This window comes from Chiloscyllium punctatum, chromosome 12 (assembly GCF_047496795.1).
Source record: "Chiloscyllium punctatum isolate Juve2018m chromosome 12, sChiPun1.3, whole genome shotgun sequence".
In the NCBI taxonomy this organism is placed as follows: domain Eukaryota; kingdom Metazoa; phylum Chordata; class Chondrichthyes; order Orectolobiformes; family Hemiscylliidae; genus Chiloscyllium; species Chiloscyllium punctatum.
Genome location: NC_092750.1, coordinates 68,262,137 through 68,286,078, shown reverse-complemented (window position 1 = coordinate 68,286,078; position 23,942 = coordinate 68,262,137). Strand labels below are relative to the sequence as shown.

At 46.5% G+C, this 23,942-nt stretch overlaps 1 long non-coding RNA gene across 1 annotated transcript; it reads right to left on the bottom strand.

Annotated features, from left to right (window-relative positions):
• Positions 1-7,640: 7,640 nt before the first annotated feature.
• Positions 7,641-19,284, bottom strand: LOC140483488 (uncharacterized). The gene is made up of 2 exons (XR_011961976.1): positions 18,924-19,284; positions 7,641-8,637 (listed from the first exon to the last, which is right to left on the bottom strand). It is a non-coding gene; the product is annotated as an uncharacterized lncRNA (long non-coding RNA).
• Positions 19,285-23,942: the final 4,658 nt, after the last annotated feature.

Here is a 23,942-nt window from a genome sequence, read left to right as displayed (position 1 = left end):
TTGCTCTTCAGGTCCCTTTTAAATAATTCCCCTTTCACCTCAAAATTATGGCCTCCAGTTTTAAACTCCCTAACCCTCGGGAACAGACCTTTGCTATTCACCCTATCCATGCCACTCATGATTTTATAAATCTCTATAAGGTCACCCTTCAGCCTCCTGCACTCCAGCAAAAAAAGACCCAACTTATCCAGCCCCTCCTTCTAACTCAAACCCTCCAGTCCCGGTCGCATCCTTTCTAGTTTAATAACATCCTATAGCAGGGTGACCAGAACTGTACACAGTACACCAGAATTGGCCTCACCAACATCCTCTACAACTGCAACACGGCATCCCAACTCCTCTACACAAAGCTCCGACCAATGAAGGCGAACGTGCCAAACATCTTCCTCACCACCCTGTCTACCCGTGATGCCACTTTTAAAGGAACTAGGCACTGTACCCTCTAAGCTGCCTTTGTTAGCTTGTGTATCTTGGCTGGGCATGTCTAGCCCAAATTCCAGTGCGTTCCAGAAGAGGAAGCTCTACAATTGATGTGATTTTCTCAGCCTGACAACTTCAAGAGAATTGCCATGAGCTAAGAGGACCACGGTCTGCATCCTTCAGCGATCACACCAAGACATTAACCGTGGGAGTAGAGGTGATCTATTTATGGTCCTGCCACCTTCTCAGCCCACTGCCTTCCTCTGTGACAAATACAAGAGACTGCGTCACTAGATTGAGTGTCCTGAGCCATGCTGCTTTAAACAGAATTGACCAGCGTGGTGCAAACCAGCATATTATGGAGCAAAAGGCTGCCAGCCCTATATTTCTTGCCTCCCATTGTTGAGCAATGCACGACATTCTGTTCTGTCTGTAGGTAGCCTGATGATATCCCTCAGGTGAAACTGCAGACAATCTGTGGCGTTTGGGAGTCTCTCAGCTTTGGCTGGAAAAACATCAAAGCAGTTTCCTAACCTTCTGGTACATATCCCAACAGGTGCAGCATCAAAGATGCCAATGGATGCTTTTAACAAATTGAGAACCTGTTAAAGATCTCGAGTTCAGCAGAAACCTAGTTTAACTATTTCACAGCCATCGCTGAGGATAGTAGGGGAGGGTAGTACGGGGAGTAACGTAGCAACTGTGAATAATATTAGAGATAAGTATCAGTAACACATTAACACAGTGAGTAAGAGAGTAACAAGTGGAATAATAGATGCATGTTTTACAGAGAGAAACTAAGGTAACCTTTAGCCTATGGTACACCATTAACAATCTGCCTGATGGAAATAAGTTTAACAAAACTCGTCACTTGTGGATTGCGTCAGCAATTAACTATGAAAACCTACCAGAAACCAAACAGGATTAAAATGCCCCTCAGAAAGGAAATCTAGCTACAATACTCCCACAGAGTCAGACTGATATGTGACTCCAGTCCTACGTTACAGAGTTTTTTTCAATGCCCTCAGTACAACAGGAGGTTGTCAATGACAAATGAGATGCCAACGTCATTCACATCACAACAGCAAATATTTTAAGGAGAGTGATCATGGAAATTAACCCAGGCCAAGATGCAGAGTGATAGAGGGAAAAAAATACTACCTCAAAAAGTGACAGAGAACAGTAAGGCAGATTAATTAAAAGAATAGAAGAATAAAAATGAGTCAGTGAGGGCCAAGACAAATACACAGAGTAAAATAGAAAATTAGACAGGGTTCGCAGGAAGCTTACTTCAAGGCCAGTAACGCAAAGCGGAGGTAACAGAGGAAGTTAAAAATCTGGTAGGGGAAAGTGAGGACTGCAGATGCTGGAGATCAGAGCTGAGAGTGTAGTGCTGGAAAAGCACAGCAGGTCAGGCAGCATCCGAGGAGCAGGAGAATCGATGTTTTGGGCATAAGCCCTTCATCAGGAATGAGGCTTGTGGGTCAGAGCTGAGAGATAAACGGGAAGAATTGGGGTTTGGGGAAAGGTAGCTGGGAAAGCGATAGGGGGATGAAGGTGAGGGAGAAGGTGATAGGTCAGAGGGGGGAGTGATGGACAGTTCCGGAGGGCGGTGCCAAGTTGGAGGTTTGGAACTGGGATAATGTGGGGGGAGGGGGAATGAGGAAGCTGTTGAAATCCACATTTATCCCGTGTGGTTGCAGGGTCCCAAAGCGGAATCTCGTGTCAGAGAACGTCTCTGGGACACATGCACCCACAAGCCCCAGCGTCTCATGGCTGAACACTTCAACCTCACCTCCCCCACCCCCCACCCCCCCCCTTCCTCCCGCTCCATCAAGGACATGCAGGTCCTGGGCCTCCTCCACCACCAAACCATTACCACCCGACACCTGGAAGAGGAATGCCTCATATTCCACCTTGGGGCCCTGCAACCACACGGGATAAATGTGGATTTCAACAGCTTCCTCATTCCCCCTCCCCCCACATTATCCCAGCCCCAAGCCTCCAACTTGGCACCGCCCTCCAGACTTGACTATCACTCCCCCCTCTGACCTATCACCTTCTCCCTCACCTTCATCCCCCTATCGCTTTCCCAGCTACCTTTCCCCAAACCCCAATTCTTCCCATTTATCTCTCAGCTCTGACCCACAAGCCTCATTCCTGATGAAGGGCTTATGTCCGAAACGTCGATTCTCCTGCTCCTCGGATGCCGCCTGACCTGCTGTGCCTATCCAGCACCACGGTCTCAAAGTTAAAGACCACCCAACACCAGGTTATAGTCCAACAGGTTTATTTGGAAGCATTAGCTTTCAAAGCACTGCTTCTTCATCAGGTAGTTTAAGCAGCACTCTGAAAGCTAGTGCTTCCAAATAAACCTATTGGATTATAACCCGGTGTTAAGTGATTTTTAACTTTGCTCACACAATCCAACATCGGCTCCTCCAAATCATAATGCAGCAGACTAATAACAAACATGGAGAATAATAGTAATCCAGAACGTAGGTAGGAGATGTACAGGAGGTAATGGAGATGCTAATACCTGTATATTCATTAGTATAAGACTGTCCCACCTTGTTTGCACTCGGGTGTGCTGTGAACGGACTGGTCCATTACACTGATACTGACTCCAGCCTATCTCTAATCATTCCTTAGATAGAGAAAAGGATGACTTCAGCTCAAGGTTGATCAGGAATATATTTACCTGACTGCAGTGATATAAGAAAAGCTCCATGTCTAAACGGGCCCCTTCGATGGACAGCAGCCAAGAAGATCCAGTGACTGTCTGATATCCTAGCCCATCTGCCTTGTCCCCCACACTCCCAGCTAGATTTACACCTCCAAAACCCTCGCAGCTACCTTGTGTGCTTTTCAAAGTCAGCCTCAGTCACTGCCACTCCGACAGCAGCAGCCAGCAATAAAGAACACATTAAAGACTGCCTTCTGGGATTGATAAACTCATACTAAGACTTGGCAACAAACATAGGTTTCTGACCACAGCGCAGTTCCCCAGAGTATCTCCGAACAGTCGAGCCAAGAATGACAAGTGTGAGAGGAATTTTAATGAAGGCCTGCCTGTCTGTCCCTCTGTCTGTCTGTGAACAGGTAGCTCACTCACTCGCCTGGAACTGGATTCAGCAACAGAAAAGTAGGCAAGTGTAAACCTCAGCTGAGGTGCAGGCCCGTTCTCTGTGTCGGAGGGTTCCAGGTTCATTGGCCGATCGCAAAGCCTGTGGATTGATTTTACAGCCTCACCAAACCCCACCAACCTGTTCCTTTTTTTGCAGTGGGAGAACATAAAATTCCACCCACCTTCCAAACTGTTCTCCACAGTTGAGGGTAACTAGGCCAGAGGCCTCATGACAGCTTTTTGAGGCCTTTAGTTGTCAAATTTAGCAGCAACGAGAGGCCTTGTGGTGTCTCCTCCACTGGCCAGCAGTGGAAAGCAGATTGGAGTGAGTGGGCTGCTTTCTTTCATCACCTCTGGTGGGGAATGATGCCTCCTTTGGGTGGTTCCCACTGTCCATCTAAAACCTGTTGCCCCAGCCCTCTTCTGTCTCCTCCCAGCATTCCCTGATCCCTCCCCACCCAAGCCTTTCCAGAGCCACGCCCACTACTGAGTTAAGGCATTTCCAAACAAGTCCTTTTTTTTAACCAATGCTTAACCTCAAGCATTATCGCTGAGAAACGGATGAACTGGTTGTTTATCTCATTGTTGTTTGTGGGCTGTTGTGCAACTTGTCAACCTCCATCATGATGGTGACCACGTTTTCAAAGTATTTTGCTGCTTGTAAGGTATGTTGGCATATACAGTGATAGAGGTTTACAGCGTGGAAACAGGCCCTTCGGCCCAACTTGTTCATGCTGCCCAGTTTTCACAGTTAAACTAGTCCCATTTGCTTGTGTTTGATCCATATCCCCCTATACCCATCTCAACCATCTACTGTCCACATGTCTCTTAAATAACAAAATTGTACTCATTTCCACCATACCTCTGGCAGCCCATTCCATACACTCACCACCCTCTGTGTGAAAGATATTGTCCCTGTGGACCCTCTTCCCCTCTCACCTTAAACCAATGCCCTCTAGGTTTACTCTCCTACCATGGGGAAAAGTTGTTGGCTATCCAACTTAATAATGCCCCCCCCATGACTTTATAGACCTCTATAAGGTCACCCTTCAGTCTCCTACGCTCCAGAGAAAAAAAAATTCTCCGCCTTTCCAACTTCTCCATACAACTCAAATCTTGCAACCTAGGTCGAATCCTGGTAAATCTCAAGGTCAAGCAAGTCATTCGAGAAACATTGAGTTCCTTCTTGCTTTTTTCACCAAGGTGCAGGTAGAATGAAGGAGAAGGAACAGACCATGGAGCGATGTTCTGAAGAACATGGCTGGTGGGCAGGATTTTAAACTTATAGCTGTGGAGAAGGGTTGGCTGTTCGAACAGAAGACCAGAAAAGAGTCCATGTGGTTGGAAACTGTATCACTAGTGGTGGACATTGTACCCACTGGGCAGGGCTGCATGTGCGGCAGTGGTCTGTGCATGTGCAAGTTAATAAGACCAGAGACCACAAGACATAGGAGTGGAAGCAAGGCCATTCGGCCCGTTGAGTCCACTCTGCAGATGTGTCAGAGCTGGTGATCAATGTGTGCAGACCTTCCCAACAGCTAGCAGCTTACAGGGAACATTGATGGTGACCCATAATGGGACATGGGGTTGTGAAACAGAAGGCTAGAATTGAAGGGCTGAAGGTTCGGAGCTTCTGGGACATTGCACACTTTGAATGGGATGGAGCTGGAAACTAGTATTTTACATTAGTTGCTTTAGAGGACTGGGAGCTGGTGTAGAGTGCACAGGATAGGGCTGGTGAATGAGGAGGACCTTTTAGTCTTTTATGGACATAAGTATTGCTGGCAGTGCCATCTTGGGGGAGATAATGGCTGAGTGGTATTACTGCAGAAACCCAGGTGGTGTTCTGGGGACTCAGGTTCAAATCTTGCTGCAGCAGACGATGGAATGGGAACTTAATTCAATCTCTTCTGGAGTTAAGAGTTTAATGATGACCATGCATCCAATGTCAATGGTTGGAAAAACCCATGTAGTTCGCTAATGTCCCCTAGGGAAGGAAGCTGCTATCTTCCCCTGGTCTGGCCTACATATGACTCCAGACCCACAGCAATGTAGTTGACTCTTAACTGCCCTCTGGGCAATTAAGGGTGGGCAATGAATGCTGGTCCTCATCACATGAATTGTTACAAAAAAACATGTTGCTGGAAAAGGTCAGCAGGTCAGAACATCGCTCCATAGTCGATGCAGGTCTATGAAGAGAAATCAGAGTTAACATTTCAGGTCAGATGACCCTTCCACAAAAAATGGTTGTCCATTCCTAATTGTCTTTGGACTGAGTAGCGTGCTAGGATAATTTGTGGGTGCAATTAAGTATAAACCATATTGCTGTGGGTCTGGAAGCACACATAGGCCAAATCAAGTAAAGGAGGTCAATTTCCTTGCCTAAAAGTGATTGATGAAGCCTTTACTGGTGAAGGTTTATACAACAGCTGGGACTAGCGATATATTCCAGATTTATTCATCAAACATAAATCCTCCCAGCTACTCATTGGCTCCCTTACTGCCTCACTCCTCCCTCCCTCACGCTCCCCATCACTCCTCCCTCCTTCATCTCCTTGATCACTCCTCCCTCCCTCACTCTCCCTGATCACTCCTCCTTCCCTCACTCTCCTTGATCACTCCTCCCTCCCTCACTCTCCCTGATCACTCCTCCTTCCCTCACGCTCCTCAATCAATCCTCCCTCCCTCACCCCATCACTCCTCCCTCCCTCACTCTCCCTGATTACTCCTCCCTCCCTCACACTTCTCAATCACTCCTCAAACCCTCCCTTACCTCACTCCTCCCTCCCCTCCTTCACATTCTCCCCAGGACTCCTCCAATTCTTTCATCCAGTTCCCTTTGCCTACACCGCTATTGGAATACCGCACGATGTCACCGAGTCTCTCAAATTGTGCCCGTGCACAGTTCCCAGCGAAACTGGGTGTCAGCAGACCCTTGCTGGAATAAAGAGAGACCTCTGGGTTCCTGTGGAGGGGCAGCTGTGGGAGAGGAAACCATTTGGATTGGGGAGAGACAGCCACAGATGTGCATAATGGAGGAGAGGCAACAACGGATTAGGTCCGCATAGAGGAAGGCCTCAAATCTTTAGGACACCAAAGTCTCCATAAACATTATTTCTGCTCACCGGGTGATAGAAAAGGTTACAATGTGAGGCGATTGTCTTTAATCAATGCCATTGTCTTTCAACAGGCAGACCCTGCTTGACATGTTAACTAGCGTATACAAAGTGAGATTGATTAGATCCGCTTTCCAAACAAAGAGGGGGAAGGAAGAAGAGACAATTGAACTTCCACCCTGAGCTTCAGAGTCTTTGACAATAAGAGCTGTCTCAGAATGAGATGCAGCATTTAAATTTTGAAAGGTAAAAGACAAAGGGATCTCTCGAACAGAAGACCCAACATCTTTGCACTAATTATAGTACACAATAGATGTGTAATAATGACAGGGAATCATTACCCTGCTGGGTACCACACATATCCCATTTAAGACGAATTCTACAATCTCCCATTGATGGAGAGTTAGCCTTTCAAACTTAAGCAGATTGACTTGGATTCTTTGCAAACCCTGATTGTTCGCTCACATAAATCATTTTCCATTGTATCATTTGCTGGCTTTATCCAATTTTACATCTTCTTTGACCCTTCCTCAGGTTCGAAAAGAGTGACTCAGCGGGGTGCACCCTGGAGTTCGAAGGTTGTGAGTTCGAGACCCAGGTTTTTGGAATAAGTTGGTTGTTAATTCAGGCTGTTGCTTACTGCAGTCCTGAAGGAACATGGCACCATTGGCTAAGTTGGACGTGCTGTCTTTCAGACAAGGGCCAGGCTGGGATCGGAACCCATTCCTTCCATTCTCTGATCACTTAGACAAGAGTAGCCATGTATGGGGTTGGGATGGAGCCTCACAAAACTGTGCCTATCTCATGTTACAGTGCAGTAACTGACAGCACAGAAACAGTCATGGAACATTAACTCAACGAGTAGTAACACCGAAATAACAGGCTCTTTCAGTCAAGTGTTTCCGTAACAAACTGTCTTTCAGCTGAATGTTAAAGATCCTGTTGCACTTTTACAAAGAATAGGGAGCTCTCTCTGGTTTCCTGGCCAATATTTATTGGAAAAAGACAAATTACAATTCAATCCCCTTGAACTCTGTTGAGTTGGATCATGGCTGATCTGTATCTTAACTCCATCTACCCGCCACAGTTCTGTAAAGGATAAAATTCTGTTCTACTATAAAAAAAGCTATCAATCTCAATTTTGAAATGTTCAATGAAGCCTCAGCAGCAACATTTATTTTTGGAGGCAGAGTTCCAGATCTCCCCTATCCTTTCCGACTAGAAGCCCTTTCTCTGCTTCCAAAGGACCTGGCTTTAGTTCTAAGATTCTGCATTTCCCTTGTTCTGGACTCTATCATCTTGCACACCAATTGGATCACACCTTTGATTGAAACTTAAAGGGGTGAAACACTTTACCAGAAATGGCAGCATTGAGCAGCCACCAATCCTAGGTACTTAACCCAAACGAAATGGGGAAAGGGGAACAAGTGACAGGTAAGTATGTAAAATCCATTTGGGATAATGAAAGACAATTCAGAAGTAAGGGATGAGATATAACGAGCCACCAGTTTCCCCCTGGTTAAAGAATACCTTTCATGCCACTATCAAAGAACAGTTTCACCCCTAAAACCTCTCCCTATGTGAATCCAAATATGATGTCTCAGTGTTGTGATAATGATGCCCCCTTCACAAGGTTATATTGGCTTTGATATTTTCTCCAACAGGGGTCGTAAAGGCAGAGGTTCTGATATGTCTGGAAATATCTGCAGAGTAACCTTGATTATCCAACGGCCTCGGGCGGGGAGTATTTTGTTCAGATAATCAAATGTTTGAATAATCGAATGCCGGATAACACAGTTTAGCCAAGCATTGGGACCTTGCAATCTTGTCTGGATAATCTGAAATTCGGATAATCGAATGCTGAATAATCGAGGTTCCTCTGTACTTGAAAACAATGGCAAGGGAGTGCCTAGTTCTCCCAGTTGAGATTTTTTTTTTCAGTTTGATTTACTTTTAGCTGAGGTTGGGCTGCATCTGTGGAGAGTGAAATAGGATTCACATCAGACTCAAAACATTAACTTTCTCTCAGCACAGAGACTCCCAAACCTGATGAGTCTCTCCAAAACTTCCTTATTTCAGATTTCGGGAGATGGTCACCAATTCATTACGTTTCCCGGTAGCTTGCCCAGGAGAGATGAACCGGACTCCACTTCTTTATTAATCCACCTCCTCCAATGGTCACCTGATTAATTTGAAAAGCATCCCTTCCCTTGTGGATACCTTTCACCCAGGCAGATGAATTTATGTTTCAAAAAGAGCCTATTTCGTCAGGCCTTCTCTATGTACAAGTGTGGTTATTAATTTATAAATGTGAGAAGGAAGAGTAACACAATGTACATATACGCAGATCAAAAATAAAAAGTTAATCGCAAAAATTAAAATAAAAAATTCAACATGAATCCATGCCAAGCAGATGCAGAGATGTTGCAGCTGTTGCTGTAAGATAACCGTAGCTTTAACATTGGCCATTGATTTTGAAATTCTTGGTTTAGAGATTGGTTGAAATTTTATTGGTCTGTTTCCTTTCGGCGTTACACAGAGTTTGTTTTATCCGCAGAGTAGGGGCGTTTAAAATGGCTGCAATTGAAGCTGTGACCTCTTGTCTATACACTAGATGACATAGACAGTTATATTGTAGTTGATTTGAAACCTGTTTTTGTACATTACTGAAGGGTAAAACAGATAAGTCTGCAAGAAGCAGCTTTCAGCTGAGGGGGTGGCGGTGGGGGGTTGGGTGGGGGAGGTGGGGATGGGCATACTCAGCCCCTCATTATCTTTTGTTATCTTTCCCTGTTTGATGTTTCCTTGACACTTTACAGGCATGACATTCCATGGGCGTCACTCAGTCTGAACAGTCACTGGATTTAACTATCCAGTTTTTTTTAAAATGTAGTAGCCCTCTTTTCAGTAATACATAATAAAAGTTAAAATGTCTATAAAAGCCTTAGGGTTCTAATCCTTCACTGTAACACTTCTCTGTGAACATACAAAGGTCCTTTCCAATGTTGCCTCTAAGCTGTGCTCTCTGAGGGTCAGCACCTGGTGATTGGCGTACTGATGCTGTTCTCAATCCAGAAGGTGCTGCTATGAATGAACCTCAGAGGTTTGCCCAGAAGAGGGAATTTTGATCTTTTCTATTCACTTAATTTAGAACCCTTCTAATTTTATATCCTTCAATTAAATCTCCCTGCAGCCCCCTCTGTTTCAAACAGACAAAATGTAGCCTATCCAATCTTACCTGATAGCTAGAACTTCCAAATCCTTCAAAATTGCCTCTGTACCCTCCCCAGTGTAATCAAATCCTGCCCGTAATGTAACTGTCAATATTCTAGTTGTGGCCTAACTGGTATTTTATTTAGTGTTTTATCTATGAAGAGGCAGGAATGTCATCCTCACTTGCTCTGGGTTACATGTGACTCTAGAACCACAGCATATTGTTGACTCTTAACTGCCCTGTGGACAATTAGGGATTAGTAATAATCTAGCCAGCAATACTCACATCTAATAAATGAATAAAAAAAATATAGTATTCTAGTTATGGCCTAATTGGTGTTCTATATAACTGTTGCCTAAGCTCGTTGCTCTTATAACTTGGGGCCTGACTCATAGAAGAAAATATCCCGTATGTATTCTAATCCACCATATTTATTTATCCTGCTACATTCATAGATCCTTACATATACCCTCCAAGGTTCCTTTGTTCCTCTTCCCAAATCGAAATAGCCTGCCAATAAATGACTATTCCTTTACATTATCTAACACATAGAGTAACTAGTCCCAAGAAACTAGTCCATTGATATTTTCTCCAAACTATAGCTTTCTTCATTGCTATCAGCCATTTAGCTAATTTCCTTCTTATTCATCCACCCTACATTTAAGTCAAAATCATTCATATATATCATAAGTAAGAGATCCACTACCGAGTGCTAGAAAGCCCTATTGGAAACAAACCATTACATTTTCTGCCTGTGGCTGAGACAATTTTAGATTTAAGTTGGCTCTTTCCCCAGACTTTTATATTTCTAGCCAGTTTTCCATTTGGGACCCCATTGTAATCCATGTTAGTCTAGTCAAATGCATGTGTTCTATGTCAGGCTACTTTCATTGATACGCTTTGTTACCTCTTCAGAAAATCCATCAAGTTAGTCAGGCTTGGTGTTCCCTTAGAAGTTTAGGATGACAGTCCCTAACTAATCCATATTATTCTACACAAGCAATTATGCAGTCACCAGTTACTAAACAAGAACAGAAATAACAACACAACACATATGCAAGAAGGTTAAGAACCAGAAGCGAGTCCAATAGAAGTCAGAAATTAATAAAACGTCAGTTGTTGAGTCATTTTTGAAGTGTGGATGGCAGAATATTTTAACTGTTATCTTGGATGGTAATAATAGCATTGACATTGCGATTCTTGGCTTCACAAGTTGATAAAGATTATTTCTGGTTCCTTTTGATGATGACTGACTTGCAGGACTCAGCATAAGAATTAATTTACTTTTTTTTACCTGAAATGCAGAGGGGTTTATTGGTACTAGTGTGCTAAGAAGGTGCAATCTTCATAGCACACTCATACAAATACTATTACATTTGGCTACTCACACACAGGAGTTACAGACGTGCAGTTGCTGACAGTTTTTAACCTCCTTGTTTGTATGTCCCCAGAAAGATAAAACACAAACATGCCTACAAGATTAAAAATCACTCAACAGGTTATAGTCCAACAGGTTTATTTGGAAGGACTAACTTTCATGGCACTGCCCTTTCATCAGGTAGTTCATCAGGTCTTCATCAGCAGGTGCTTCCAAATAAACCTGTCGGACTACAACCTGATTGTGTGCAATTTTTAACTTTGTGCACCCCAGTCCAACACCTGCACCTCCAAATCTTGTCTACAAGAGATAACTTCCTGCCCAGTGGTGTCGGGTTTGTCAGTCTCCTTCGACCTCTTCCTTGTTAGTCTTTCTCTTTGAAGTTTCCGTGTAGAGATTTGACATTCCGTGTAGCAGCCCAGAACTCTGCAGAGCATCATCCTGGCATAGAAAAGTCTCAAGGAAAAGCAAGGTAATTGTAATAATGTTGGATGAATACAGAGTGTATACTCTCTACTCAGTGCCTTCTTGTCTTGTTAATCACATATTCCATCTTTTTGGTCTCTGATTGGCCCTACTTATTCCCTTCGTCATTCGTCTGCTCTTTGCATATTTTTAAAATATCCCTTTTATCTTTGATTTTACTAGGCCAATTTATTTTCATGTTCTCTCCTTGCTTTCCAATATCCCCATTTTAATTTCACTCCTGCACTTCCTCTAGGCTTTCTGCAGTGTTGTGTTTCTGGCATCTGCTTTTAGCTTCACATTGTTAAGCCTTATCCAACCCCGTGAGCTCTTTGACATCTTGGTACGGGGATGGAGGCGGGGTGGGGGGGTGGCATTCCTGCTCTGTTTCTATATTGGAGTATATTTGTTCTGAACTGTTTTGACCTCCTCATCAAATTCCTCTCACTGTCCTGACAGTGATTTACCTTCACTAAGTTGTTTCCAGTCTGCTCTTGCCAAATCACATCTCAGCTCTGAAAAAATTGGCTGCTCCCCAATTTACAGTTTTTGCTCTTGTTCCATAACCGTGTCAAATCTAACTGGGATCTCACCCACTGTTTAAAAAAATTAGAGGCCTCCCCTTTTAGGACAAGGAGGAGGTAGATTTGTTTTTCTCTACGAGGGTTGTGTGACTTTGGAACTCTCCAGCCCAAAAGGTGGTGACAATGGGATCATTGAATCTTTGTAAGACAGAGTTAGAGAGATTTCTGTTTAGCAAGGGTATCAAAGGTTAGTGGGACGTGGATAAGAAGGTTTAATTCAAACCACAAACATGGGGTGGTATGGTGGCTCAGTGGTTAGCACTGCTGCCTCAAAGCAGCAGTGCTGCTGCCTCGACTTAGGTTCGATTCCACGCTCGGGTGACTGTCTGTGGAGTTTTAACATTCTCCCTGTGTGTGTGGGTTTCCTCACACAGTCCAAAGATGTGCAGGTTAGGTAGATTGGCCATGCTACACAGTCCGTAGTGGTTAGGGATGTGCAGGCTACGTGGATTATCCATGGGGAATATAGGGATACAAGGATGGGGTGAGTCTGGGTGGGGTGTTCTTTGTAGACGTCAGTGTGGACTTAATGAGCTGACTGTTGAAGGTGGTGGACGTGGTGCCAGTCAAGTGAGCTGCTTCATCCTGGATGGTGTCAAGCTTCTTGAGTGTTGCTGGAGGTGCACCCCTCCAGGCAAGTGGGGAGTATTTCATCACACTCCTGATTTGTGCCGCGTAGATGGTGGACAGGCTGTGGGGAGTCAGGAGGTGAGTTACTTGCCACAGTGTTCCTAGCCCCTGAAATGCTCTTATTGCCACTGTATTCATATGGTTAGTGCAGTTCAGTTTGTGGTCAATGGTAACCCCAGGAGGTTGCTATTGGGGCATTCAGCGACGATAACACCATTAAACATAAAAGGGATAATGGTCAGGTTTGCTTGTTGCGGATGGTCAGGGCAATTAAAGATGGATAATAAATACTGGCCTAGCCAGTGAGGTCCACATCCCCAAATCAATGAAAAATAACTGAGTCAGATCTTCTTGTAGCATATAATCCCAAAGTTACTGCTCGTGAGCAGTCCAGCTCCACATTTAATTCCCTACTGCTGTATTCCCTAAATTATTAGTCATTTGTCTAAATATTTGCCCTTCTACCTCTGTAACAATCTGTATGTCCAGAGCATGCTCCCTCCAGTATGATGCTCCTCTCTTATTCAACTCACATGACCTATTTTAATTAAACTCCGAACATGTCCCTCCTCACAATTGTAATTGTTTCTGTAACCCACGTGACTGGTTTTAGGTCATGGTCTACTGATCACTAACAAGGCATTAGTGACAGAAGCTGAGACTCACTGAGGAACTGGGGACCCAGAGAGTGACTCATTGAGGGACTGGGGACTTAGTCACTGTCCATCAGTGACTCACTCCCTGAGAATTACTCACTGAAGGATTGGGGTGATAGAGGGCATACCTCATTAAGGGATGAGGAGGAATGAGGGTGAGACTGAGGGATCAACATCAGAGGGAGAGATTCACCGAGGGATAAGAAATAAAGGCAGGCGCTCAGATGTGATTCAGTAAGTTGCCTTCTCACATCTGATTCAGAGTCCACCCCCGAGACTTGAGTCTAAATGTCGTTTGTTATTCCAGAGGCAGAGCACTGAGGGAATGCTGCACTGTCAGGGGTGCTGTCCTACTGATGAGATGTTAACACTGAGGCATCACCCTCTCAGCTGAGCAGAAACAATCCCAGTGTGTAATGTGATTATGGAGGTTCTGCCCTGTGCTGTGGACAATATTTATCCCTCAATAAAATCCTGAAAAATGATCTGGTTATTTCGCCTTGCTGTTTATAGGAACATGCTGTGTCCAAATTGGCTATCACCGCTCAGACAGCAGTGACCACATATCATTGGCTGCGGAGACTGTGGGGTGTCCTGACAACATAAAAGTGCAAAAGTTTTCTATTTTAACATAAAAATGAGTTGTTTTTCATGGTGTCATACTTCAAAGAGAGTGAACACCTTCAGATTGGAAGAAAATGAGAATAAGCACACCATGACAGGGATATTGGAGCCTATCCAGTCTGCTCCCATCCCCAAATGTGGCATTCACCTGTACAAAGCTGAGTGACAAACAGCTCTTCCTTACTGTTGAGATTCTACTGTTAATCCTCTACTTAGTGTGGGCATCGATGAAACAACGTTTGGAGGGGTTTGACAGCTGGTCAGTGAGCCTTACAACATAGTGGTAGAAGTGAGTACAGTTACATTTAAAAGCCATTTAGATAGGTACACGGAAAAGAATGCAGGCAAGTGGGACTGGTTCAGTTCAGGAAACCCGGTCAGCATGGACAGGTTGGGCTGAAGGGCCTGTTTCTGTGTTGTCTGACTCTGAGTTCAACTGTGAGTTCATGGAAGAAAATATAAGAATTTCTGGCAACAAACCAGAAGGGGAGGAGATGAGGATTTTATATTTTTAAAGCAGTAAATTACTGTGATCTGGAATGCACTTTTGGAAAGGGCAGGGGAAACAGGTTCAGTTGGAATTGTCAATTGGTTTGGGAATCAGATGAATAAATGGAAAAGGATGTAAAGGATGCAGTGCTATGGGGATTAAAGGCTGGAGAGGGATTCATTCTTCCAAGAATCACGCCAAACGGCTTGAAAGACGTGCAGTTTGGTTCGTACTGGCCTGGATTCTTCTGTCAAGTGCACTCATCACTGTCTCTGAGAAGGATGCCTATTAATGTCTAGTGAATGATAGTATGTCTATTATGTTGTTTGTTTCATTCTTGTGCCAAATCAGGAAGGTCCCTGTAACCCAGTGATGGAGTGACCAACAAAGTAGGCCAACCAGCCAATCAGATTGAAGAAATCTTACAGACAGCAAACCAGAGAGTAAAAAGAGTTCTTAATAATCATTTTGCAGAGGGCAAAATTAATATAATATTGAATTAAGGTAGAAGCTCAAACATCATTGCTATGATTATTTCCAACATCGACAGGAAATTAGTTTTGATTGTGGAATCAGCCAACACTTCTAAACATTAGTTTCTCAGAGGCAGCGAGGTTGTGGAATGGTGGTTATGATTCAGGATTCAGGTAAAAGCACCACTTCACTTCATTCAACCAGATGTAATAATTTTAGTGGCTGTCACAGTGAGAATTCTGCCTACAAAGTTACAGTGTATGTGAAATTACTGATTTCTGTCTTGAGCCTACCGTAGAAACTGCCACAAAGAACCAATGGCAGATCAAGGTCTCACTGAGTCTGTGTGCGTTTGGGAACACCAGGAGTTGCTGTCAGTTCTAGCCGGTAATGACAGAAAACACTGGGTTTTGCTGTCATTATAACTACAAATTCCAGACCATTGAAACTGAAGAGATATAGCACGTACATACCAACACTCCCACTTGAAGAGTGAGAGATTCATTTTCAGTTGCCCACACTAACACTTCCCACGTAACAATTAGCATAGACTACAATATCTCCAATTTGTCTGTCTGAATGAAGTGAGTCATGTCATGCGAAAGGGAGATTGCAGGTAAAATAGCTTGACAAACTGAGAGATTCACCTTATTGTACGAAGGTGTGAGGTTCATCTCCAGTTCTCCAAATGAAACATTAACCCTTTGAGGCAAGGTTGCTAACTAGATTAGATTGGGTAAAAACAATGACTGCAGATGCTGTAAAGCAAATACTGGATTAGTGGTGCTGGAAGAGCACAGCAGTTCAGGCAGCATCCAACGAGCAGCGAAATCAACGTTTCGGGCAAAAGCCCTTCATCAGGAATAAAGGCAGTGAGCCTGAAGCATGGAGAGATAAGCTAGAGGAGGGTGGGGGTGGGGAGAGAGTAGCATAGAGTACAATGGGTGAATGGGGGAGGAGATGAAGGTGATAGGTCAAGGAGGAGAGGGTGGAGTGGATAGGTGGAAAAGAAGATAGGCAGGTCGGACAAGTCAAGGAGACAGTAACTGAGCTGGAAGTTTGAAACTAGGATGAGGTGGGGGAAGGGGAAATGAGGAAGCTGTTGAAGTCCACATTGATGCCCTGGGGTTGAAGTGTTCCGAGGCGGAAGATGAGGCATTCTTCCTCCAGGCGTCTGGTGGTGAGGGAACGGCGGTGAAGGAGGCCTAGGACCTCCATGTCCTCGGCAGAGTGGGAGGGGGAATTGAAATCTTGGGCCACGGGGCGGTTTGGTTGATTGGTGCGGGTGTCTCGGAGATGTTCCCTAAAGCGCTCTGCTAGGAGGTGCCCAGTCTCCCCAATGTAGAGGAGACCACATCGGGAGCAACGGATACAATAAATGATATTGGTGGATGTGCAGGTGAAACTTTGATGGATGTGGAAGGCTCCTTTAGGGCCTTGGATAGAGGTGAGGGAGGAGGTGTGGGCACAGGTTTTACAGTTCCTGCGGTGGCAGGGGAAAGTGCCAGAATGGGAGGGTGGGTCGTAGGGGGGTGTGGACCTGACCAGGTAGTCACGGAGGGAACGGTCTTTGCGGAAGGCGGAAAGGGGTGGGGAGGGAAATATATCCCTGGTGGTGGGGTCTTTTTGGAGGTGGCGGAAATGTCGGTGGATGATTTGGTTGATGCGAAGGTTTGTAGGGTGGAAGGTGAGCACCAGGGGCGTTCTGTCCTTGTTACGGTTGGAGGGGTGGGGTCTGAGGGCGGAGGTGCAGGATGTGGACGAGATGCGTTGGAGGGCATCTTTAACCACGTGGGAAGGGAAATTGCGGTCTCTAAAGAAGGAGGCCATCTGGTGTGTCCTATGGTGGAACTGGTCCTCCTGGGAGCAGATACGGCGGAGGCGGAGAAATTGGGAATACGGGATGGCATTTTTGCAAGAGATAGGGTGGGAAGAGGTGTAATCCAAGTAGCTATGGGAGTCAGTGGGTTTGTAAAAAATGTCAGTGTCAAGTCGGTCGTCACTAATGGAGATGGAGAGGTCCAGGAAGGGGAGCGAGGTGTCAGAGATAGTCCAGGTAAATTTAAGGTCAGGGTGGAATGTGTTGGTGAAGTTGATGAATTGCTCAACCTCCTCGCGGGAGCACGAGGTGGCGCCAATGCAGTCATCAATGTAGCGGAGGAAGAGGTGGGGAGTGGTGCTGGTGTAATTACGGAAGATCAACTGTTCTACATAGCCAACAGAGAGACAGGCATAGCTGGGGCCCATACGTGTGCCCATGGCTACGCCTTTGGTCTGGAGGAAGTGGGAGGATTCAAAGGAGAAATTGTTAAGGGTGAGGACCAGTTCGGCCAAACGAATGAGAGTGTCAGTGGAAGGGTACTGTTGGGGACGTCTGGAGAGGAAAAAACGGAGGGCTTGGAGGCCCTGGTCGTGGCGAATGGAGGTGTAGAGGGATTGGATATCCATGGTGAAGATAAGGCATTGGGGGCCAGGGAAACGGAAGTCTTGGAGGAGGTGGAGGGCGTGGGTGGTGTCTCGAACGTATGTGGGGAGTTCCTGGACTAGGGGGGACTAGGACAGTGTCAAGGTAGGTAGGTAGAGATGAGTTCAGTGGGGCAGGAGCATGCTGAGACAATGGGTCGGCCAGGGTGGTCAGGCTTGTGGATCTTGGGAAGGAGGTAGAACCGGGCAGTGCGGGGTTCCCGGACTATGAGGTTGGAAGCTGTGGGTGGGAGATCTCCTGAGGTGATGAGGTTCTGTACGGTCTGGGAGATGATGGTTTGGTGATGGGGGGTGGGGTCATGGTCGAGAGGGCAGTAGGAAGAGGTGTCCTCGAGTTGGCGTTTGGCTTCAGCGGTGTAGAGGTCAGTGCACCAGACTACCACTGCGCCCCCTTTATCCGCTGGCTTGATGGTGAGGTTGGGATTGGAGCAGAGGGATTGGAGGGCTGCGCGTTGTGAGGGTGAGAGGTTGGAGTGGGGGAGGGGGGACGACAGGTTGAGGCGGTTAATGTCCCGGCGGCAGTTGGAAATGAAGAGGTCGAGGGCAGGTAATAGGCCAGCGCGGGGTGTCCAGGTGGATGCAGTGTGTTGGAGGTGGGCGAAGGGGTCCTCGGAAGGTGGGCAGGAGTCCTGATTGTGAAAGTAAGCTCGGAGGCGGAGGCGACGGAAGAATTGTTCGACGTCACGGCGTGTATTAAATTTATTGATGCGTGGACGGAGGGGGATGAAGGTGAGTCCTTTGCTGAGGACTGATCATTCGTCCTCAGTGAGTGGGAGGTCTGGAGGGATGGTGAAAACTCGGCAGGGCCGGGAGCTGGGATCTGGTGTGGGTGTGGAGCTGGGAGTGGGGTCGGAGCCAGTACCTGGAGTGGGTGTGATGGTGGGGGGAATGGGGGTGGAGGCATGAGCAGGGGTAATGTTGCCCTCGGGGTTCTGGGGTGTGGGGATAGTGACAGTGGGGTCTGTGGGGGCCGTGGCAGCAGAATGCAGGTGAGTGGCACTGGTGGGGGTGGAAGTGGTGGTGACCACTGCAGTAGGGGTGGCGGGAGTCACTGAGCATGTGGCATCAGCGATGATGTGAGGGCCGGAAGTGGTTGTGGGAGTGGCCATGATGTGGGCGGAAGTGACATCATCACTCAGCGTGGGGGTGGTAGCTGCGTCAGCCGCATGGCTAATGGCGTTTCCGAGGCCAGGGGAATCTTCTGGAATGTTTGAGGAGCGCTGGTTATGGAGGTGGGTGGATAAAAGTTTGCTGTACTTACAGTTTTTGATGTTTGAGATGGAATTGAAATACTGTTTGTTGAGAGTATGAATTCTCCTGAGGATGTAGTACAGAGTGGGTCCTTTGCACTTCTGAGAGAGTGTGGCCCTCAGCTGAGGCAGGGCTGACTGGAGAGAGGTTAGGTGCCGGCGCATTGCTGCAAGTGTGGAGCGGAGGATCTTGAAGGAGAACTGTTGCTGGTGTTTTTGAATCTGTAGTCTGTACCGTTTGTCCTGTTCGGGTCCGAACTCTGCTGGTTTAAAGGTGGTCTGGAGTCAGTGTGGGATGAGTTGGTTACGGAGGCAGGCACTGAGGAAGCGGGTTTGATTCCACCCTCGAGTGACTGTCTGTGTGGAGTTTGCACATTCTCCCTGGGTCTGAAAACCAAATACTGGATTAGTGGTGCTGGAAGAGCACAGCAGTCTCCTTGACTTGTCCAACCTGCCTATCTTCTTTTCCACCTATCCACTCCACCCTCTCCTCCTTGACCTATCACCTTCATCTCCTCCCCCACTCACCCATTGTACTCTATGCTACTCTCTCCCCACCCCCACCCTCCTCGAGCTTATCTCTCCATGCTTCAGGCTCACTGCCTTTATTCCTGATGAAGGGCTTTTGCCCGAAACGTTGATTTCGCTGCTCGTTGGATGCTGCCTGAACTGCTGTGCTCTTCCAGCACAACTAGATTAGATTCCCTACAGTATAGAAACAGGCCCTTCGGCCCAACAAGTCCACAGCGACCCTCCGAAGTGTAACCCACCCAGACCCATTCCCCTACCCTATACTTCCTCCTGACTAATGCACCTAACACTATGGGCAATTTAGCGTGGCCAATTCACCTGACCTGCACATCTTTGGATTGTGCAAAGAAACCAGAGCACCCGGAGGAAACCCACGCAGACCCAGGGAGAATGTGCAAACTCCACACAGACAGTCACTCGAGGGTGGAATCAAACCCGGGTCCCCGGCGCTGTGAGGCAGCAGTGCTAACCACTGAGCCCCATGCCACCCATAAGAGAGAGGCATTGTTTTGGCAGTGTTAAGTCTTAGAGGGCCCTTTGGCCCAACTTGTCCATGCCGTCAGTTTTCACAATTAAATGAGTCCCATTTGCCTGTGTTTGGTCCATATCCCTCCATACCTCTCCATGTACCTATTCAAATGTCTCTTAAATGACAAAATTGTACTTGCCTCCAGCACTCCCTCTGGCAGCCCATTGTGGACACTCAGCACCCTCAGTGTGAATAACTTCCCCCTCTGGACCCTTTTGTATCTCTCCCCCTTCAGCTTAAACCTATGCCAGCTAGTTTTAGACTCCCCTACCATGGGGAAAAGCCATTGGTTGTCTCCCTTATCTATGCTTCTCATGATTTTATAGCCCTCTGTAAGGTCACCCCTCAGGCTTCTATGCTCCAGGGAAAAAGGTCCCAGTTGATCCAGCCTCTCCTCATAACCTTCCAGTCCAGATAGCATCCTGATACATTGTTTCTGCATATGCTTCTAGATTAATAATGTCCTTTCTAGTGTTTGTGTTTGTGATGTAGTGTACCACATACTGTGAATGTCTGGGCTCAGGTTACCAATACTCACCCACAGAAGTCAGATCAAACCAGAGACCTTTCCGGTTGAACTTTAAGCCCCTCTATCTGTCAGAATGATCACTCACACTGGGGAACAGTTCCCAATATCTGTTTTAAGCTTTGATAATGCATAAAAGCAGAACATTCGGTTCCGGACTCCCATATCTATATCTCGTATCTACAGATTGGTATTGCATTCACATTCAAGAACACTTTAACAACAACAAGCCAGACTGCATGTGATGGAGACTTCTCATGAGCTGATCAACATTGGGTGGCATATTCCCCAACACTGTGTGTGTTTACATGAAGGAATGAAGTATGTCTGAAGCAGCCAAGAAATGAAAGAACATTTTACTTAATGGCGATTGCAGGAAGCAGTCACCCCTGCCTGGTTGACGTCGCATTTATAAAGCTATATTTGCGAATTCACAGGTTTCCTGTTTCTGCCTCACATGATTGTGTTCATGTATGTAATTACAGTAGGCTTAAATGTTATCGAGTATCATTACAGATAATTTGTTTTGGTAATAAACATAAACTGAGTCATTGAGGACATCGGCTGTACTCTTCACCGAACAGCCTCGTGGTTTCGTTTACGTACATCCACAATGGGAATGCAAGACATCAATTTAACACCTTACCTGAAAATAACGTTCACACCAGGTTGGGAACAGGCAATGAAACATTTCCCACAAATGAGAAGCTAACAGTATTGTAACAGGATTAGGAATTGTCAGAGAAGCAACAGCAGCAACAATAGAGCGGAGGAGAGTGAACCAGGGGGTGAACAGTAGGATAGATACCTGAGGAATGGCATCAGTCAGAGTGAGCCTGGGGGTGAACAGTAGGATAGATACCTGAGGAATGGGGTCAGTCAGAGTGAACCTGGGAGTGAACAGAAGGATAAATACCGGAGGAGTGGGGTCAGTCAGAATGAACCTGGGGTGAACATCAGGATAAATAACTGAGGAATGGGGTCAGTCAGAGTGAACCTGGGGGTGAACAACAGGATAAATACCTGAGGAATGGGGTCACTCAGAGGGAACCTGGGTGTGAACAGAAGGACAAATACCAGAGGAGCGGGGTCAGTCAGAGTGAACCTGGGGGTGAACAGTACGATAAATACCTGAGGATTGGGGTCAGTCAGAGTGAACCTGGGGGTGAACAGCAGGATAAATACCTGAGGAGTGGGGTCAGTCAGAGTGAACATGGGGGTGAACAACAGGATAAACACCTGAGGAGTGGGGTCAGTCAGAGTGATTGAGGGTGAACAATAGGGTACATTCCTGAGGAATGGGGTCAGTCAGAGTGAACCTGCGGGTGAACAGAAGGAGAAACATCTGAGTCGTGGAATCAGTCAGAGTGAATCTGGGGGTGAACAGCATAATAAATACCTGAGGAACGGGACAGTCAGAGTGAACCTCGGGGTGGACAGCAGGTTACATCCCTGAGGAAAGGGGTCATTGAGAGTGAGCCTGGCGGTGAACAGCAGCATAAATACGTGAGGAGTGGGTACATTTAGAGTGAACCTGGGGGTGAACAGTAGGAAAAATACCTGAGGATTGGGACAGGTAGAGTAAATCTGCTGATGAACAGCAGGTTAAATACCTCAGGAACGGGACAGTCAGAGTGAACCTTGCAGTGAACAGCAGGATACATCCCTGAGGAAAGGGGTCATTGAGAGTGAGCCTGGGGGCGAACAGCATAATAAATACCAGAGGAATGGGACAGACAGCGTGAACCTGTTGGTGAACAGCAGGATAAATACCTGTGCAATGGGGACAGACAGTGTAAATCTGGGAACGAACAGCAGGATAATTACCTGAGGAATGGGACAGTAAGAGTGAACCTGGGGGTGAACATCAGGATAAATACCTGTGCAATGGGGACAGACAGTGTAAATCTGGAAACTAACAGCAGGATAATGACCTGAGGAATGGAGACAGGCAGAGTCAATCTGGGGACGAACAGCAGGATAATTACCTGAGGAATGGGTCAGTCAGAGTGAACCTGGGGTTGAACAGTAGGATAAATCCCTGAGGAATGGGATTAGTCAGAGTGAACCTGGGGGTAAACAGCAGGATAAATACCTGAGGAGTGGGGACAGTCAGACTGAACCTGGGGGTGAACAGTAGGATAAATCCCTGAGGAATGGGACAGTAAGAGTGAACATGGGGGTCAACAGCAGGATAAATAACTGAGGAAAGGGGTCAGCCAGTGAACCTGGGGATAAACAGCAGGATAAATACCTGAGGAAAGGGGTCAGTCAGAGTGAACCTGGGGGTGAACAGAAGGACAAATACCGGAGGAGTGGGGATATTCAGAGTGAACCTGGGGGTTAACAGCAGGATAAATACCTGAGGAATGGGAACAGACAGTGTAAATCTGGGAACGAACAGCACTATAAATACCTGAGGAAGGAGGTCGGTCAGAGGGAAACTGGGGTTGAACGCCAGGATAAATACCTGAGGAGTGGGGTCAGTCAGAGTGAACCTGGGGGTGAACAACACAATAAATACCTGAGGAATGTGATCAGTCAGAGTGAACCTAGGGGTGAGCAGCAGGATAAATACTTGAGGGGTGGGGTCAGTCAGAGTGAACCTGGGGGTGAACAGCAGGAGGAACCTCTGAGGAGTGGGATCAGTCAGAGTGAATCCGGGGGAGAACAGCAGGATAAATACCTGAGGAGTGGGGTCAGTCTGAGTGAAACTGAGAGTGAACAGTAGGATAAATACTTGAGGGGTGGGGTCAATCAGAGTGAACCTGGGAGTGAACAACAGGAGAAATACCTGAGGAGTGGGGACAGGCAGAGTGATCGAGGGTGAACAATAGGGTACATTCCTGAGGAATGGGGTCTGTCAGAGTGAACCTGAGGGTGAACAGAAGGACAAATACCAGAGCAGTGGAGTCAGTCATAGTCAACCTGGAAGTGAACAACAGGATAAATACCTGAGGAGTGGGGTCAGACAGAGTGAACCTGGGGGTGAACAGAAGGACAAATACCAGAGCAGCGGAGTCAGTCATAGTCAACCTGGAGGTGAACACCAGGATAAATCCCTGAGGAGTGGGGTCAGTCAGAGTAAATCTGTGGGTGAATAGCAGGATAAGACCTGAGGAGTGGGTTCATTCAGAGTGAACCTGAGGGTGAACAGCAGGATAAATACCTGACGAGTGGGGACAGTCAGAGTGATCCTGGGAGTGAACAGCAGGATAAATACCTGAGGAGTGGGGACAGTCAGAGTGATCCTGGGATTGAACAGCAGGATAAATACCTAGGGAGTGGGGTCACTCAGAGTGAACCTGGGGGTGAACAACACAATAAATACCTGAGGAATGTGATCAGTCAGAGTGAACCTAGGGGTGAGCAGCAGGATATTTATCTGAGGAGTGGGGTCAGTCAGAGTAAACCTGGGGGTCAACAGCAGAATAAATAGCTGAG